At 41.8% G+C, this 14,855-nt stretch overlaps 1 protein-coding gene across 2 annotated transcripts in view; it reads left to right on the top strand.

Annotated features, from left to right (window-relative positions):
• The window catches only part of PRLR (prolactin receptor), a 175,316-nt gene that overhangs the window by 114,311 nt on the left and 46,150 nt on the right, over positions 1–14,855 (top strand). The window contains 1 exon segment of one of the 2 annotated variants that reach the window (NM_001159791.1): positions 2,867–2,928. The exons of the other annotated variant lie outside the window; for it this stretch is intronic. The gene's annotated coding sequence lies outside the window, so the exon portion shown is untranslated. 2 annotated transcript variants of the gene reach the window in all.

Genomic DNA, 14,855 nt, shown 5'->3' with positions numbered 1-14,855 from the left:
TCAGAAGTCAGCAAAGTAATGCCTGCAGGCCAGATCTAGCCCATTTATTTATATAAATAAAGTTTTATTGGAACACAGCCAAGCTTATTCATGTACATGTTGTCTATGGCTGCTTTTGTACTACAGTAACAGAGTACTTGGAACATTTCAGCCTACAAAGCTGAAAATATTTACTATTTGGCTCTTGAAGAAAAACTCTCAGCTTCTGCTTTATGTGACAGAACTTGAAGATAAACAACATGCTTTTTCCTAAAGTGAGGAGCAGGGAAATGAGTACAGTACTCCAAGTGGGAGCTAATGTAGAATTCACAGAACTAAGTAGTACTATCACCTCTCCTGTTCTGGATGCCATACTTCAAATAATGTGACCAGAGATCAGGTTGGTCTTTGACTGACACACAATACTCAAGTACATAAAAGATGAAATCTGTGAGTTATTTCTCCCAGGAGCATCTATTAAATTATGTCTCCCCACCCCATAATGGTATATCCTCATGTTAGGAAGTATATACAAAATTTTACACCTTTCTTGCTTGTCCAGAGCAGTTAGGCACAATTTAGCACATATTCAAGGGCCATCTTAGGGTCAGACAGAAAAAGGATGGCATGCACAGCTAGGATTTTGAAGATAATGTAAAGAGACTCTTTACATGCCCAGGGGTAGGGTTAGAACAAGGGAATTTGTCACCCCCCTATCTGCATAAAGAAGAGTGGAGAGGGAAGAATTTTGCCAAGGCCCAGTGATAGCTGGAGTCATGACTGCTTAACTGGTCTTGTGGTAAAAGATACACAACCACAGCTAGCACTACTCTCTGAGGCAGGCAGGGAGGGAGGGAAATCGATACCCTGACATGCCCATCTCCATGCTCTACCCACTTTGGGTAGAACCCTACTTGAAGCTGGAGGGCACAGGAGTCAGACTCACAGGGCACAGAGCAGGTAAAGAATAGACATGGGAGCCCGGGCAGAGGATGACAAGGGCTAAGTGGTCAGCCAAGCATTTCATAAATGCTGAATGATTAATAGATGAATGGACCAAGTGGGCCCAGGGCCCGTCATTCAATAAGTGTTGAACTGCAGAAGCCATCCCTTTATGCCCACCTGCCCCGAAGCCCTCACTGCTGCTGTCTGCTGTTCCAGATGTCCCACCCCCAGCACAGCCCTTGTCCTGGTTCCCCACTCCCTCGCTGACCCCTCAGGGTTTCTGTCAAGAGTGTAAAAACAGTCTGGATGTTATTTGGGAGATGACAGAATGGAACAGGATTTGCTCTGAACAGAACAGGACAACTCTAATCAAAGAGAGAACTTTAAGTTCTAAAATAATTCTTAGAATCTAAAATTTTTTTAAACAGAAAATTTGGTGTCACTGCACCCTATGGAGAAAAATGAGTGGCTCCTAAGAAACATGCCCCAGACATCTGTGTCACAGGCTCTGGATCCAACAGGCCCCTTATTATCAAATGCCTCGGGGCTGGCTCTTATGCTCAGATGGCCCTTGTCACATGGTAGCCTTTGATTGTAAAGACTTCCAGGCTCTTGATTGAGCATGCCAACAGCAGCAATGTTGAGAAAGTGGTGTGTGTGTGTGTGTGTGTGTGTGAGAGAGAGAGAGAGAGGTTGTCAATGGCATGAGGCTGCTAGTGGCCAACCACAGCTTCCTGCCAGTCACCTCCTCCTGTGTCCATTGAGTCAGCATGGAGAATATTCAGCACTGGCTTCCTCAAGGAATAATCCTGAAGATTCTGGATTTTGAAGACTTAGAAAAAGCATTATTTGGTCTGCTACTCTGGTTAGATTATTTGCCTTTGCTTGGAATGGGCAAGACAAAATTGGGCATTCAATTGTGAATTGCTGTTCATATATATTGAAGCCCATTTTAAAAAGTAGCTGTAGGCTGGGCATGGTGGCTCACACCTATAATCCCAGCACTTTGGGAGTCCAAGGCAGGAAGATCACTTGAGGCCAGGAGTTTGAGACCAGCCTGGCCAACATGGCAAAACCCCATCTCTACTAAAAATACAAAAAATTGGCCAGGTGTAATGACATGTGCCTGTAGTCCCAGCTACTTGGGGCAGGGGGTGGGTGAAATGGGAGAATCACCTGAGCCTGAGGAGGTTGAGGTTGCAGTGAGCTGTGATTGCACCACTGCACTCCAGCCTGGGAGACACAGTAAGTCCCTGTCAAAAAAAAAAAAAAAAAAGATCCATACCTCTAACAGTTGTCCCTTCACGCCTCCCAGACCCAGGCCAGTCAGTCCCCAGAGTCTGAAAGTTCTTATACAAAACCCAGAATTCCAGTTCATCTATAACTATGTCAGAATTTGTTAATAAATTTCATTAAGGTCTCCAGGACCAAATTTTATGAAATCTAATCCTAACTAGGATAACTGGCAAAATTTGAGTAAGCTCTATAGATTAGGTAATAATACTGTATCGATGTTAATTTTCCGATGTTAATTATTGTACTACATCCATGTAGGAGAATTGTCCTTGTTCTTAGGAAAACACCCTGAAATATTTAGGGGTAAACATGCATCATGACTGTGACTAGTTCACAAATAATTAGGAAGTAACTTTTATATACAGAGAAGAAAGATTATAAATCAGATGTGGTAAAATAGTAACAATTGAGATATGTGAGTCGAGGGTATATGAGATTTTTTTTTTTACTATTTTATAACTTTTCTGTAAGATTAAAATTACTTCAAAATAAAGCTGCCAAAAAACTAATTCCAGAACACTAGAGCTGTCTCATGCCTATCACTGAGGTGCCAATATTCAGCCATGCTACATACTGCAGAGTGAGCCAGAAATGGAATCTCTCGTTTTGTCATCTTGGAGCTAAAATGAATAATTTCCTCTTTCAGCTAAAGAACTCTCCTTTTCATGGAGGCGAATACTGAGGATGCTTTCCACATGAACCCTGAAGGTAAGGGGGACTTGTTCTCGTGCCCCTTGGTCACACCACCCATCTGCCCCACTGTCCGTTTCATCCAGGGCAGGGGCTCAACTATCTTGGTTTACAGAATATCATCTCAAACCAGTCAATATCTACACTGGCACATTCTGCTGTCTTCAAAGGCTATTTCAATCTCCCCAGCCTGTCCAGCTCAGAAAACATGATGTTCATCCTTTTCTGATTTTCTCAAAGAAAATACCAAAGCTTTTAATAGCTGGTATCTCCTAGTGGTGCAATCATGAGATATTTTTATTTTCTCCTTGTAGTTTTCTGTAATTGAGAGATTATCGACAATGACTATGTTACTTTTATAATCAGAGAGAGAAATATTGTGCTTGCTTTTATTTTCTTAAGCAACTTTACATAAATTCTCGCCACAGCTTTCTGGGCCCCGTAATGTTACTGCTGTGTCTCCTTCCTCCCAGCCCTCATGGCAGGACTCATGTGTGACAGGCTCTGGGTCTCCCCTCATCTACCAGTGGCAAGGAAACCCTAGGCTGCCAGGACTGCTTAGCAAATAGATCATGAAGTATTACAACTCCATTTTACAGATGGAGAAACCAAGCCCCCCTACTTGCCTCTGTCTACACTACAGTCAGATGGGATCTGGACCCACTGAGATGAGCTCGACATGTACGACTTTGAGGCTGTACTCTCTCATTCAGAAGAAGTTAAGGAGCCAGGAGGATAGGAAAACGATGAAGTTATTGGTTGAAGAAAATCCTAGGCAAAATTTTCCTGGGGCTTCTTGGGGCCATCTAAGGGAACTTACTAGTCTTCCCACATTGAAACATGATAGCCCCTTGAGAGCCATCATGCCGCTTTGGTGTCAAGAACTGAGCCTGAACTTGCCCTCTGGACCAGGGTTTCTCCAACAACACTGTAGACATTCTGGGTCAGACCGTTTTGGGTTGTGGGGCTCCTCTGTGCATCATTTGATGCTCAGCAGCATTCCTGGTGTCTCCCACTAAATACCAGAAGGACACCACCCCACCCCAGCTCTAACAACCAATGACATCTCCAGACAGTTCCAAGGAGAACAAAACTCCCCCCAACAGAAGTAACAATAAAATAATGTTTCCAGGCTTTGCCAAATGTCCTCCAGGTGGGGACAAAATTGACCTACCAAAACCACTGCTTTAAGTTGCCTCAGCCCAGCAGGAGCTTTTGTTTTTCATGGAAATCGACTGAAATTTATAGTGTTCAGAATAACATTAGCAAATACTTGCAGAAGAAGTGTCATCAGTCATCAAAACGCTCTGGGCACAAGAGCACCCCACAGCATAATAGCCCTGCCCGGGAGCATCTGGTAACATTGGAAGTGGTGAATCAACCCATTCAGACTTCTCCAGTCTTGGCTTCTACCCCTTGATGCCAAATGCCTCATGCTATTTACTGGGAGGAAAGGCAAATGAAGGAGAACAGGGCAATGCTGAATACTGAGTGGACCTTTCCTTTAAGAGTTTGAAGAGGTCAGAAAGCACCCAGTAGTCAGAGCTGTGTTGCAAAACTCCCGGAAAATTTGGCCGCTACTTTGTATTTGTGTGTGTATTCATTATTCATAGACATATATTCATAGACAACATTATAGCTCAAAAGATTTGATACATATTCTCCACTTTACTTTATATAATTTTAACTTTTTACAGCAAACGGGTCACCATTCTAAAGAGTGGCTTAACCAGAAATCCTTCTTTAAAAAAAATTAACCAAATAGTATAGAGTAGATAAGGTGGTGGTAGCAGATTTATCTGTGATACCAATTGGCAAACCGAGGCCCTAAAAGGAAATTCCAAAGCCCTAGGGTTTGTACACACACTTCCTATTCATCTTTAAGTGCACCTTGAGGACCTTTTATTCCTCTGATTGATCTCCCCTGACCCCTGCACCCAGCCTCCATCATCCTCCACCCTTTCCCAATCTGGTGTTTGGATTACAAGGATACTTCTGATTCCAGTGGATATCTGAGAAATCACAGGCAGGAACTTGAAAGCAGTTATATGGTCATCCAAGAGAAACAGAAACACAGCTCAGTTTCAGGGTGAAAAGAACATCCAGGAAGCAATATTCATAGAAGAATTCGAAGAGGGGAAACCTTCTTAAAAGAGGGGATTAAAAATTAGGACTAAAATTGCAATTCCTGTCCAAGACTCGACCCAAAGTGCCGCAGTCCATTTTGCAGCCTTTAATATGTCTGGTCTCTCTAACTTAATTGTTAACTTTCCAGTCCTGTCCCAGTGGTAATCATCACTCCCTAACAATCACTCCCTTCTGCCCCATACCCACCCAGGGTGGAACAAACTGTCTCTCTGCATGGCATGCCAGGTTCTTTTGCAAGAGCCCTGGCATCCTTCAGGCTCTGCCCATTCCAACCCTCCCACCTCCAGCCCTTTCCCAGGCTCCCATCCGCACACTTCTGCCCTTAACTGTCTCCAGACTGCAAGAAGCCAGGAGGAGCTTAGAAGCAGCCCAGGGTCCTCGGGAGGATGTGTCCACCCATAGGGTGTGCTTTAAAGTTCATTTAAAGCTCTGTACTTATAATCTTTTCCCCCACCACTTACCTGTTAGAGTTTCTCAAATTCCTATCATTTGAGCCTCTGCTTTGACTAAATTGTGGCGTTACTCAAAACCTACAAGTGTACCTAAGGGAGAAAGGCCTTAATTTATGGATAGCAATTTGTTTATGAGATTGTCTTGCTGGTGCTTCTCTAAGAAGAGAGCCTTGGGATTGGGACACAGGACAAATTAATTTTAATTGTAATGGAGAGACTGAAATGATTGGGATATTGAGCTCTAGACCTGTACTGTCTGATACACAAGCCACTAGCTACTTGTAGCAATTTAAATATGAATAAATTGAATTGAATAATATTAAAAATTCCATGCCTCAGTCACATTGAGTACATTTCAAATGTTTGCCAGCCTCATGTGGCTTGTGGCAACCACCACTGGACAAAGGAAATCCATTGGACATTTCTATCATGATAGAAAGTTCTACTGAACAGCATGTCTCGAGACTGAGGCTCTTACTTCCAGCAAAGAGTTCTGGAAAAGAGGTGCAGCCCAACATCACCAGGTTTGTGGGCAGGGATATAGAAGAGTAGAAGTAACCAAATTCTAAAAGGGAAGGGAGCCAAAGCTCAGACCCAGCCCTGAGCAAACATGCATCTGCCCCATCCAAACTCTTTATGTTAACAAATGGAAAGAGAGGAGCCACTGGGGTCAGCTTTGTAGCCCATTTCCTCCATTGGATGGCCTCTGAGTTCTGTGGGCTTCTGATGAAGCAAAAGACCCCATCCTGAATCCTGAGGCAAGAGGGACTCAGAGTTTCACTCACATACGGGAGCCACTGGGCTCCTAGACAAAGGGAAATCTCCACCCTGGTGACACAAAGAGTCAGGCAGTCTCCCGGAGCCCACTTAGAGCAATGAGTTTCCAAGTCAAAAGACATTTCAAGGAAGAGGAGCATCTTCTCCATCTGAAATTAGGCCTCCACTCAGAAAAATCTGAGGAGCCTGGAGGGTTCCAAGGAGCAATTGTAACCCCAACTGATGATGGTGGAGCATTTATCAAGCCTTGCCAATGACAGTGGTTCACACTTCGATAGCACTTTGCAGCCATGTGGCACACTTGCACAAAAATATCATTTATTTCATCCTCACAACAGTTGACTGAGGAAAGCCGGGCACATGTGACCCTCTCGACACTTTACATTAAAAGATACTCATGCTCAGAAAGAGGAAAAGATATGACAAATTCAATGTGGCTGATGAATGACAGGACCAGCTCTAGAAACCAACCACCTATTCTGTCTCTCTCAAGTGATGAGGTTACTTGGTACCTGTCCAAGTCCCTAAATGTGTCAGCTCCAAAGTGTGTGCCTGCTCATGGATCATGCTGCAAAGTCAGTTCACATTCAACTCCAAGCTGACAACCGAGCCCTTGAAGATTTCTGCTAGGCCTTGATGTCAAGAACATTCCTAAACCAATCACAGGCAAAAGGCAAGTGAGATCACCATGGTTAGCTTAGATGATACCTCCTCATCCCCTGGGGCTAGATGCCTGATACCTAACAAAACTGGATACCTAACAAAAATGAAGGGAGAAGTGGGTGTTGGAGAAGCAACCAGCAGTGTCTGCCAGACTCAGCTATAGTCAGGGCTATGACAGAGAAAGAAGAGGGGCTTTCTACTCCTTCTCCCAAAGCAGCCTCCCCAGGCAACCCCTCCTGGCCTCCTAGGCCAGGTCAAATCTGCGCGCTATTGGTTCTCATGGTACCTGCAGGGCTCCTCCTTAGCACTTGCATCATTTACACTGAAGTGTTTTATTAGCTCCTCTTTTCAGGATACTGGAAGTACTAGGAGGTTTGTTTCAGCACAACATTGTATTCTTAGGACCCTACCCCTGCATCACAGATGCTCAGTTGATATCTGTTGAAGGATTAACAGATGGGTGGGTAGATTGATGAATGGATGGATGGATGGATGGATGGGTGGATGGATGGATGGATAGATAAATGGATGGGTGGATAGATAGGTGGGTGGTTGGATGGATGAATGGATGGATGGATGGATGGATGGATAGATGAGTGGGTGGGTGGATGGATGGATGGATGGATGGATGGATGGATGGATGGATAGATGGGTGGGTGGGTGGATGGATGGATGGATGGATGGATGGATGGATGGATGGATGGATCGATAAATGGGTGGGTGGTTTGATAGATGGATGGAAAGATGGGTAGGTAGGTTAATGGATGGATGGATGCATAGATGGGTGGATGGATGGATGGATGGATGGATGGATGAATGGATGGATGGATAAATGGGTGAGTGGGTTGATGGATGGATGAAAAGATGGGTGGGTAGGTTAATGGATGGATGGATGGATAGATGGGTGGGTGGATGGAGGGATGGATGGATGGATGGATGGATGGCTGGATGGATGGATGGATGGATAAATGGGTGGGTGGATAAATAGGTGGGTGGGTTGATGGATTGATGGAAAGATGGGTGGGTAGGTTGATGGATGGATGGATGGGTGGGTGGATCGATGGATGGATGGATGTTCCAGCCACTACATAGGTCAATTCTACATTTTCTCAAAATGCATTGTAAAGAGCTGGATCATGGTTTCTCTCCGTCTTCTCCACAAGTTGCTCTGGGAGTATGAATTGCCCCACTCCCAGACCGGCCTAGCTAAGGGCGCTGACTATTAATACTCTGGTTGGACAGATGGCTTTTCTGCAAAGAATGGCTCCTGAGGGAAGCTGAATAAAATGGGGAAAAAAAGAATGAATATAAGCCAGTAAGAGAGACAAGCAATTATCTTGCTAGATAAATAGCCCAGATGTTTTGAATGAAGCAAGTCTGAAAGACCATATTGTCCATGAGAGATGACTAAATCAGGTAGACACAGGCTGTATTTGTACAAGATGGACCAAAGTGATGAGGGAGAGAGGGACTTTGGGACTGGTAGTAATGTCAGGAGGTGGTAGGGATGCTCAAACTCCTGGCAATAGGCAAAGAAGTGGAGTTTTCACCTTAAGCCCAGTGCTTTCCCTCCCCTAGCCCACCTGCCTTTGAACTTCCACATCCTCCTCTTTCTCCTTTTTCTCTACCCTCTTTCCCTGTTTACCACTCTTTCAACTTCCTGTTCCTCTTGCTTTGCATGACAAAGACTAGCAGAAGCCTAGGGGCCAGAGTAAAACAAGCACACAGCTTCTCAGAGAGCGCCCTACTGATTTTATTAAATGCCTTTTTAATAAGATGACCTAGCCCTTCTTTGAGGCTCTGAAAAATGAGGTTTTCCATGAAATTACCTTTTACCCACTTGTCAGAAGTTTAACGAAAAATAATGGCCAGCCTTAGGTATTTCAAATAATCCTAAGACAGAGACAGTGATGGAATTCAGAGAAGTAGGGGAAAACAAGTGAGCAGGCCATGATATCAAAAGCGTTTTAAATCATTCAACACAGGCTAAGAAGCAGGGCACAGGCTCAGCCATTACACTGATTAGCACAGGGAGGTCAGCTGTCAGCAACTGCTGAAAATTTTGCCACAAACATACAAGTAATTTCTATCTTCTAACCTAGGGAGGAGCTTTTCCATGTATTTGCACCACCAAATGCCAGGTTTTCATTTGGGAGTTGTTTTCGTGGTGTTAAAAATTTTTATTGGGATTTTCCTCCTCGATTACGGTAGTAATAGCTTTTTATTTTGTTACAAAAGTAATCACATTTTGTTTTAGAATCATCCTCCGAGAAACAACCACTCCCAATATATATTTCCAGTCTTCTGTGCACATATAGAGATATGTATATTAGATTGGGATCAAACACATCTACTTTCTGTATTCAATTTCTTTTTTACTTTTTCCATGTTTCTATATCATTGGTTCATCACATTACTTTAAAGATTAAATAATATTTCATTATATGACTGTAACATGATCTAGGTAAACAATCCCTTATGATTTGATATTTAGATCTCTTCCCCATGATTCTGTTTTTATAAATAACAAAATGAAAACAGAATATTGGATTCTAGAAGTAGGAGGGTAGGGTTCTCTTTGTACAGAATTGTTTTTGTTTCTGTTCATTTGGGATAAATTTCTAGAAGCCTATTTTGTGATTCAAAGTGTATCTACATTCTTAAGGCTTTTAAAATATATTACCCTAAAAGGATACACCAACTTATATTCAAAAGATAAAACATCCGTCCCACCTCTACCATCTAGCAGCCAGAAGTGTTTACAAACTCAGTGTTACCATCTGGAAATCCCACGGGGTTGGGAAGAGAATTAAATAAAATATTTTATATGAAAATACTTTGAAAACTGAAACTGTATTAAAATATATGTTGCCATTATTATCAATTTTTAAACCATCCAAGATGGAAAAGGCATTACCTCCCTCAATCACATATTCCAATGATTAACAGCTCTTTAGAGCATAAAATTCTTACCAATTGCCCTCTAAATACAACTACACCACATATATTTCATTTATTCAGAACCATTTATTGAATGCCTTCTATGTTTCAAGTTTTTCATTAAGCATGGGAGATATGAAAGAAACACACACAGAGCAATGAGCTACTAGCCTGGGATGAGGTGGGGGTACAGATAAAGATAGGTCAAGATTCATTATCAGTGCTACGGTAAGGTCAGGTTCTGGGTGTTTTGTAGACAGGGCACGACCCAGCTTTGGAAAACCCAGGGATGTCCATGCCTGAAAGAGGGTAATCTGAAACTGAGCATGAGAAGCAGCCCGGCTTTCTGTTGGGGGACAATGTGGCAATTCCTTTTGTTTCTGAAACAGTATGGAGAAATCACATTTTCCTGGCAGCTATATTCCTGCATAGAAAGAAAGCAATCTTTGTGGAAAAAAGACTTTAATAGGCCACATGGTAGGAAGGCTAAGATCCCGCATGGGGTTGACTTTGAGGAACACTAGATGGTTACCATGTCTCTAGAAATCAGCCTGCCATTTCGTGAGTGAGATACGCAAGCTGATGCTGATTGCAGGATCGCTTGGGACTATAGAGAGAATTTTATTTTATTTTAAAGGGGATTTTAGAGAGGTGTGAGGAAAGATAAAGGGGCAAGATATGACAACTGATAGGGGAGGAACTTTGAGGGCAAATACAAAGATGCCTAATAAGGAATTTTGCCAAGTGTCTGCTATGAAATGTGCTATAGAGCCCCTCACCCCTGTCTACTCACAATATCCTTGCTCTTATTTTTTTTATTATGCTTTAAGTTTTAGGGTACATGTGCACAATGTGCAGGTTGGTTACATATGTATGCATGTGCCATGTTGGTATGCTGCACCCATTAACTCATCATTTACATTAGGTATATCTCCTAATGCTATCCCTCCCCCCTCCCCCCATCCAATGACAGGGCCTGGTGTGTGATGTTCCCCACCCTGTGTCCAAGTGTTCCCATTGTTCATTTCCCACCTGTGAGTGAGAACATGCAGTGTTTGGTTTTCTGTTCTTGTGATAGTTTGCTGAGAATGATGGTTTCCAGCTTCATCCATGTCCCTACAAAGGACATGAACTCATCCTTTTTTATGGCTACATAGTATTCCATGGTGTATATGTGCCACATTTGCTTAATCCAGTCTATCATTGATGGACATTTGGGTTGGTTCCAAGTCTTTGCTATAGTGAATAGTGCCTCAATAAACATATGTGTGCATGTGTCTCTACAGCAGCATCATTTATAATCCCTTGGCTATATACCCGGTAATGGGATGGCTGGGTCAAATGGTATTTCCAGTTCTAGATCCTTGAAGAATCGCCACACTGTCTTCCACAATGGTTGAACTAGTTTACAGACCCACCAACAGTGTAAAAGTGTTCCTATTTCTCCACATCCTCTCCAGCACCTGTTGTTTCCTGACTTTTTAATGATCGATATTCTAACTGGTGTGAGATGGTATCTCATTGTGGTTTTGATTTGCATTTCTCTGATGGCTAGTGATGATGAGCATTTTTTCATGTGTCTTTTGGATGCATAAATGTCTTCTTTTGAGAAGTGTCTGTTCATGTCCTTTGCCCACTTTTTGATGGGGTTGTTTGATTTTTTCTTGTAAATTTGTTTAAGTTCTTTGTAGATTCTGGATATTAGCCCTTTGTCAGATGGGTATATTGTAAAAATTTTCTCCCGTTCTGTAGGTTGCCTGTTCACTCTGATGGTAGTTTCTTTTGCTATGCAGAAGTTCTTTAGTTTAATTTGATCTGATTTGTCAATTTTGGCTTTAGTTGCCATTGCTTTTGGTGTGTTAGTCATGAAGTCCTTGCCCTTGCCTATGTCCTGAATGGTATTGCCTAGAATTTCTTCTAGGGTTTTTATGGTTTTAGGTCTAACATTTAAGTATTTAATCCATTTTGAGCTACTTTTTGTATAAGGTGTAAGGAAGGGATCCAGTTTCACCTTTCTATATATGGTTAACCAGTTTTCCCAGCACCATTTATTAAAAAGAGAATCCTTTCCCCATTTCTTGTTTTTGTCACGTTTGTCAAAGATCACATGGTTGTAGATGTGTAGTATTATTTCTGAGAGCTCTGTTCTGCTCCATTGGTCTATATCTCTCTTTTGGTACCAGTACCATGCTGTTTTGGTTACTGCAGCCTTGTAGTATAGTTTGAAGTCAGGTAGCATGATGCCTCCAGCTTTGCTCTTTTGGCTTAGGATTGTCTTGGCAATGTGGGCTCTTTTTTTGGTTCCATATGAACTTTAAAGTAGTTTTTTCCAATTCTGTGAAGAAAGTCATTGGTAGTTTGATGGGGATGGCATTGAATCTATAAATTACCTTGGGCAGTATGGCCATTTTCACGATATTGATTATTCCTATCTATGAGCATGGAATGTTCTTCCATGTGTTTATGTCCTCTTTTATTTCATTGAGCAGTGGTTTGTAGTTCTCCTTGAAGAGGTCCTTCACATCCCTTGTAAGTTGGATTCCTAGATATTTTATTCTCTTTGAAGCAATTGTAAATGAGAGTTCACTCATGATTTGGCTTTCTGTTTGTCTCTTATTGGTGTATAGGAATGCTTGTGATTTTTGCACATTGATTTTGTATTCTGAGACTTTGCTGAAGTTGTTTATCAGCTTAAGGAGATTTTGGGCTGAGACGATGGGGTTTTGTAAGTGTACAATCATGTCATCTGCAAAGAGGGCCAATTTGACTTCCTCTTTTCCTAATTAGCCTTTATTTCTTTCTCCTGCCTGATTGCCCTGGCCAGAACTTCCAATACTATGTTGAATAGGAGTGGTGAGAGAGGACATCCCTGTCTTTTGCCAGTTTTCAAAGGGAATGCTTCCAGTTTTTGCCTATTCAGTATGATATTGGCTGTGAGTTTGTCATAAATAGCTCTTCTTTTTTTGAGATATGTTTCATCAATACCTAGTTTATTGAGAGTTTTTAGCATGAAGGGGTGTTGAATTTTGTTGAAGGCCTTTTCTGCATCTATTGAGATAATCATGTGGTTTTTGTCTTTGGTTCTGTTTATATGCTGTATTACATTTATTGATTTGCATATGTTGGACCAGCCTTGCATCCCAGGGATGAAGCCAACTTGATGGTGGTGGATAAGCTTTTTGATGTGCTGCTGGATTCAGTTTGCCAGTATTTTATTGAAGATTTTTGCATCGATATTCATCAGGGATATTGATCCAAAATTCTCTTTTTTTGTTCTGTCTCTGCCCAGCTTTGGTATCAGGATGATACTGGCCTCATGAAATGAGTTAGGGAGGATTCCCTCTTTTTCTATTGATTGGTATAGTTTAGAAGGAATGGTACCAGCTCCTCTTTGCACCTCTGGTAGACTCGGCTGTGAATCCGTCTGGTCCTGGACTTTTTTTAGTTGGTAGGCTATTAATTATTGCCTCAATTTCAGAGCCTGTTATTGGTCTGTTCAGGGATTCAACTTTTTCCTGGTTGAGTCTTGGGTGGGTGTGTGTGTCCAGGAATTTATCCATTTCTTCTAGATTTTCTAGTTTATTTGCATAGAGGTGTTTATAGTATTCTCTGATGGTAGTTTGTATTTCTCTGGATCAGTGGTGATATCCCTTTATCATTTTTTATTGCATCTATTTGATTTTTCCCTCTTTTCTTCTTTATTAGTCTTGCTAGTGGTCTATCAATTTTGTGGATCTTTTCAAAAAACCAGCTCCTGGATTCATTGATTTTTTGAAGAGTTTTTTGTGTCTCTATCTCCTTCAGTTCTGCTCTGATCTTAGTTATTTCTTGCCTTCTGTTAGCTTTTGAATGTGTTTGCTCTTGCTTCTCCAGTTCTTTTAATTGTGATGTTAGGGTGCAATTTTAGATCTGTCCTGCTTTCTCTTGTGGGCATTTGGTGCTATAAATTTCCCCCTACACACTGCTTTAAATGTGTCCCAGAGATTCTGGTATATTGTATCTTTCTTCTCATTGGTTTCAAAGAGCATCTTTCTTTCTGCCTTCATTTCGTTATGTACCCAGTAGTCATTCAGGAGCAGGTTGTTCAGTTTCCATGTAGTTGTGTGGTTTTGAGTGAGTTTCTTAATCCTGAGTTCTAATTTGATTGCACTGTGGTCTGAGAGACAGTTTGTTATAATTTCTGTTCTTTTACATTTGCTGAGGAGTGCTTCACTTCCAACTATGTGGTCAGTTTTGAAATAAATGCGATGTGGTGCTGAGAAGAATGTATATTCTGTTGATTTGGGGTGGAGAGTTCTGTAAATGTCTATTAGGTCCACTTGGTGCAGAGCTGAGTTCAAGTCCTGAATATCCTTGTTAACTTTCTGTGTCGTCGATCTGTCTAATGTTGACAGTGTGGTGTTAAAGTCTCCCATTATTATTGTGTGGGAGTCTAAGTCTTCTTGTAGGTCTCTAAGGACTTGCTTTATGAATCTGGGTGCTCCTGTATTGGGTGCATATATATTTAGGATAGTAGCTCTTCTTGTTGAATTGATCCCTTTACCATTATGTAATGGCCTTCTTTGTCTCTTTTGATCTTTGTTGTTTTAAAGTCTGTTTTATCAGAGACTAGGATTGCAACCCCTGCTTTTCCTTGTTTTCCACTTGCTTGGTAGATCTTCCTCCATCCCTTTATTTTGAGCCTATGTGTATCTCTGCATGAGAAATGGGTCTCCCGAATACAGCACACTGATGGGTCTTGACTCGTTATCCAATTTGCCAGTCTGTGTCTTTTAATTGGAGCATTTAGCCCATTTACATTTAAGATTAATATTGTTTTGTGTGCATTTGGTCCTGTCATTATGATGTTAGCTGGTTATTTTGCTCGTTAGTTGATGCAGTTTCTTCCTAGCATTGATGGTCTTTACAATTTGGCATGTTTTTGCAGTGGCTGGTACCGGTTGTTCCTTTCCATGTTTAGTGCTT

This window comes from Pongo abelii, chromosome 4 (genome assembly GCF_028885655.2).
Source record: "Pongo abelii isolate AG06213 chromosome 4, NHGRI_mPonAbe1-v2.0_pri, whole genome shotgun sequence".
Lineage (NCBI taxonomy): Eukaryota > Metazoa > Chordata > Mammalia > Primates > Hominidae > Pongo > Pongo abelii.
This window is presented reverse-complemented; position numbering and strand designations above follow the sequence as displayed.